The sequence below is a fragment of the Lampetra fluviatilis genome, unplaced genomic scaffold, assembly GCF_964198595.1.
Source record: "Lampetra fluviatilis unplaced genomic scaffold, kcLamFluv1.1 SCAFFOLD_733, whole genome shotgun sequence".
In the NCBI taxonomy this organism is placed as follows: domain Eukaryota; kingdom Metazoa; phylum Chordata; class Hyperoartia; order Petromyzontiformes; family Petromyzontidae; genus Lampetra; species Lampetra fluviatilis.
In genome coordinates this window covers 10,001-15,000 of record NW_027621656.1, presented here as the reverse complement: position 1 = coordinate 15,000, position 5,000 = coordinate 10,001, and the positions used below count along the sequence as shown (strand labels likewise).

At 51.2% G+C, this 5,000-nt stretch overlaps 1 long non-coding RNA gene across 1 annotated transcript in view; it reads left to right on the top strand.

Moving 5' to 3' along the window:
* Positions 1 to 818: 818 nt before the first annotated feature.
* LOC144955538 (uncharacterized) overlaps positions 819 to 5,000 on the top strand; it is a 10,227-nt gene continuing 6,045 nt past the window's right edge. Inside the window, exons 1-2 of the long non-coding RNA XR_013641711.1 lie at positions 819 to 912; positions 4,831 to 4,927. This is a non-coding gene — a long non-coding RNA (uncharacterized LOC144955538). The remainder of the gene's footprint in view (positions 913 to 4,830; positions 4,928 to 5,000) is intronic.

Below are 5,000 nucleotides of genomic sequence, written 5' to 3'. Positions count from 1 at the left end.
ACTACCTCAATTAGACACGCCCACTTCCTCCCTTACACACTCCCTCCCTTAGACACGCCTACTTCTTCCCTTAGACACTCCCACTACCTCAATTAGACACGCCCACTTCCTCCCTTAGACACGCCCACTTTCTCCCTTAGACACGCCCACCTACTCCTATAGACACACCCACTTCCGGCCATAGACACGCCCACTTCTTCCCTTACACACTCCCACTTCCTCCCTTAGACACGCCTACTTCTTCCCTTAGACACTCCCACTACCTCAATTAGACACGCCCACTTCCTCCCTTAGACACGCCCACTTCCTCCCTTAGACACGCCCACCTACTCCTATAGACACACCCACTTCTGGCCATAGACACGCCCACTTCTTCCCTTACACACTCCCACTTCTTCCCTTAGACACGCCCACTTCATCCCTTAGACACGCCCACTTCCCCCCCACCCTCTCCCCCCCACCCTCTCTCCCCCGCTAGCCCCGCCCTCCCCTCATAGCCCCGCCCACCTGCCTCCCTCCTCAAGCCCCGCCCACCGCCTCGCGGGGTCCTCACGGGGTCATCGGCAGGACCCCTCGATAGCCCAGTGGAGTTCACTGGACACCTACATCGTGCCTGAAAAGCGGGCGACATAAATTCACGTTTTGTTTCACTTCACTCGACTATCTTGAGGGTAATGTCGTAATTTAGTTTTGTCTGCCTTTCTTTTACGTTGTCTTTGTACCACGTCTTCCCTGTTAGTAGCGTTAAAAATTTAAAAAAATAATATTTTATTTTTTAGGTGGCCGAGTCGGGCGCCTGTCAGAACTTCTGTTGGGGAGCTCAGGATCAGGTCAGGAAGTCAGTGGTGATGGTGGTTGTTGTGTGCACCTAGCCTGGCACGGGGGCCGTGGTGACGTCACCGCGACTGAGTGGTGAACGGCGGTTACACACGGCGTGTGTGTGTACACTGTGTGTGTGTGTACTGTGTGTGTGTGCTGTGTGTGTGTACTGTGTGTGTGTGTGTACTGTGTGTGTGTACTGTGTGTGTACTGTGTGTGTGTGTGTGTACTGTGTGTGTGTGTACTGTGTGTGTGTACACTGTGTGTGTGTGTGTGTACTGTGTGTGTGTGTACTGTGTGTGTGTACTGTGTGTGTGTACACTGTGTGTGTGTGTGTGTACTGTGTGTGTGTGTGTACTGTGTGTGTGTGTACTGTGTGTGTGTACACTGTGTGTGTGTGTACTGTGTGTGTGTGTACTGTGTGTGTGTGTGCACTGTGTGTGTGTGCTGTGTGTGTGTGTGCTGTGTGTGTGTACTGTGTGTGTACTGTGTGTGTGTGCTGTGTGTGTGTGTACACTGTGTGTGTGTGTACTGTGTGAGTACTGTGTGTGTGTGTACTGTGTGTGTACTGTGTGTGTGTGTACTGTGTGTGTGTGCACTGTGTGTGTACTGTGTGTGTGTGTACTGTGTGTGTGTGTACTGTGTGTGTGTGTACTGTGTGTGTGTGTGTACTGTGTGTGTGTACTGTGTGTGTACTGTGTGTGTGTGTACTGTGTGTGTGTGTACTGTGTGTGTGTGTACTGTGTGTGTGTGCTGTGTGTGTACTGTGTGTGTGTACTGTGTGTGTGTACTGTGTGTGTGCACTGTGTGTGTACTGTGTGTGTACTGTGTGTGTGTGTACTGTGTGTGTGTGTACTGTGTGTGTGCACTGTGTGAGTACTGTGTGTGTACTGTGTGTGTACTGTGTGTGTGTGTGTACTGTGTGTGTGTACTGTGTGTGTGTGTACTGTGTGTGTGTACTGTGTGTGTGCTGTGTGTGTGTGTGTACTGTGTGTGCTGTGTGTGTGTGTGCACTGTGTGTGTGTACTGTGTGTGTGTACTGTGTGTGTGTGTACTGTGTGTGTGTGTACTGTGTGTGTGTGTACTGTGTGTGTGTGTACTGTGTGTACTGTGTGTGTGTGTACTGTGTGTGTACTGTGTGTGTACTGTGTGTGTGTGTACTGTGTGTGTGTGTACTGTGTGTGTGTGTACTGTGTGTGTGTGTGTACTGTGTGTGTGTACTGTGTGTGTGTGTACTGTGTGTGTGTGTACTGTGTGTGTGTACTGTGTGTGTGTGTACTGTGTGTGTGTGTACTGTGTGTGTGTGTACTGTGTGTGTGTGTACTGTGTGTGTGTGTACTGTGTGTACTGTGTGTGTGTGTACTGTGTGTGTGTACTGTGTGTGTGTGTACTGTGTGTGTGTGTACTGTGTGTGTGTACTGTGTGTGTGTGTACTGTGTGTGTGTGTACTGTGTGTGTGTGTACTGTGTGTGTGTGTACTGTGTGTGTACTGTGTGTGTGTGTACTGTGTGTGTGTGTGTACTGTGTGTGTACTGTGTGTGTGTGTACTGTGTGTGTGTGTACTGTGTGTACTGTGTGTGTGTGTACTGTGTGTGTGTACTGTGTGTGTGTGTACTGTGTGTGTGTGTACTGTGTGTACTGTGTGTGTGTGTACTGTGTGTGTGTACTGTGTGTGTGTGTGTACTGTGTGTACTGTGTGTGTGTACTGTGTGTGTGTACTGTGTGTGTACTGTGTGTGTGTGTACTGTGTGTGTGTGTACTGTGTGTGTGTACTGTGTGTGTACTGTGTGTGTGTGTGTACTGTGTGTGTAGTGTGTGTGTGTGTACTGTGTGTGTACTGTGTGTGTGTACTGTGTGTGTACTGTGTGTGTGTACTGTGTGTGTGTACTGTGTGTGTACACTGTGTGTGTGCACTGTGTGTGTGTGTACTGTGTGTGTGTACTGTGTGTGTGTGTACTGTGTGTGTGTACTGTGTGTGTGTGTACTGTGTGTGTACTGTGTGTGTGTACTGTGTGTGTGTACTGTGTGTGTGTACTGTGTGTGTGTACTGTGTGTGTGTACTGTGTGTGTGTACTGTGTGTGTGTACTGTGTGTGTGTGCCGTGTGTGTGTACTGTGTGTGTGTGCCGTGTGTGTGTGCACTGTGTGTGTGTGTACTGTGTGTGTGTACTGTGTGTGTGTACTGTGTGTGTGTACTGTGTGTGTACTGTGTGTGTGTGCTGTGTGTGTGTACTGTGTGTGTGCACTGTGTGTGTGTACTGTGTGTGTGTACTGTGTGTGTGCACTGTGTGTGTGTACTGTGTGTGTGTACTGTGTGTGTGTACTGTGTGTGTGTACTGTGTGTGTGCACTGTGTGTGTGTACTGTGTGTGTGTGCCGTGTGTGTGTGCACTGTGTGTGTGTACTGTGTGTGTACTGTGTGTGTGTGCTGTGTGTGTGTACTGTGTGTGTGCACTGTGTGTGTGTACTGTGTGTGTGCACTGTGTGTGTGCACTGTGTGTGTGTACTGTGTGTGTGTGCTGTGTGTGTGTGTACTGTGTGTGTGTACTCTGTGTGTGTGTACTGTGTGTGTGTGTACTGTGTGTGTGTGTACTGTGTGTGTGTACTGTGTGTGTGTACTGTGTGTGTGCACTGTGTGTGTGTACTGTGTGTGTGCACTGTGTGTGTGCACTGTGTGTGTGTACTGTGTGTGTGTACTGTGTGTGTGTACTGTGTGTGTGCACTGTGTGTGTGCACTGTGTGTGTACACTGTGTGTGTGTGCTGTGTGTGTGTGTACTGTGTGTGTGCACTGTGTGTGTGTACTGTGTGTGTACACTGTGTGTGTGTGCTGTGTGTGTGTGTACTGTGTGTGTGCACTGTGTGTGTGTACTGTGTGTGTGTACTGTGTGTGTGTACTGTGTGTGTGTGCTGTGTGTGTGTGTACTGTGTGTGTGTACTCTGTGTGTGTGTACTGTGTGTGTGTGTACTGTGTGTGTGTGCACTGTGTGTGTGTACTGTGTGTACACTGTGTGTGTGTACTGTGTGTGTGTACTGTGTGTGTACACTGTGTGTGTGCACTGTGTGTGAGCACTGTGTGTGAGCACTGTGTGTGTACACTGTGTGTGTGTACTGTGTGTGTGTACTGTGTGTGTGTACTGTGTGTGTGTACTGTGTGTGTGTACTGTGTGTGTGTACTGTGTGTGTATACTGTGTGTGTACACTGTGTGTGTGTGTACTGTGTGTGTGTACTGTGTGTGTGTACTGTGTGTGTGTACTGTGTGTGTGCACTGTGTGTGTGTACTGTGTGTGTGTACTGTGTGTGTGCACTGTGTGTGTGCACTGTGTGTGTGTGCTGTGTGTGTGTACTGTGTGTGTACACTGTGTGTGTGTACTGTGTGTGTGTGCTGTGTGTGTGTACTGTGTGTGTGTACTGTGTGTGTGTACTGTGTGTGTGTGTACTGTGTGTGTGTACTGTGTGTGTGTGTGTACTGTGTGTGTGTACTGTGTGTGTGTACTGTGTGTGTGTGTACTGTGTGTATTGTGTGTCTCCCCCCCCCCCGTCTCTCTCTCACCGTGTCTCTCTCCCCGTGTCTCTCTCTCCCCGTGTCTCTCTCCTCGTGTCTCTCTCCCCGTGTCTCCCCCCCCCCGTCTCTCTCTCCCCGCGTCTCTCTCCCCGCGTCTCTCTCCCCGCGTCTCTCTCCCCGTCTCTCTCTCCCCGCGTCTCTCTCTCCCCGTGTCTCTCTCCCCGTGTCTCTCTCCCCGTGTCTCTCTCCCCGTGTCTCTCTCCCCGTGTCTCTCTCCCCGTGTCTCTCTCCCCCGCGTCTCTCTCCCCGCGTCTCTCTCCCCGCGTCTCTCTCCCCGCGTCTCTCTCCCCGCGTCTCTCTCCCCGCGTCTCTCTCCCCCCGTCTCTCTCCCCGCGTCTCTCTCTCACCGTGTCTCTCTCCCCGTGTCTCTCTCCCCGTGTCTCTCTCCCCGTCTCCCCCCCCGCGTCTCTCTCCCCGTGTCTCTCTCCCCGTGTCTCTCTCCCCACCAGACATGACCTCGTACTTTGAGGAACACGACTGCAATGATCCAGACCAAACCCAGACGACAGCTGCAGACGCAGCAAACACGCTGATGCACCTCGCACGGTATAGCGGATATCAGGGGTGTACACATAGCGGATATCAGGGGTGTTCACGTAGCGGATATCAGGGGTGTTCA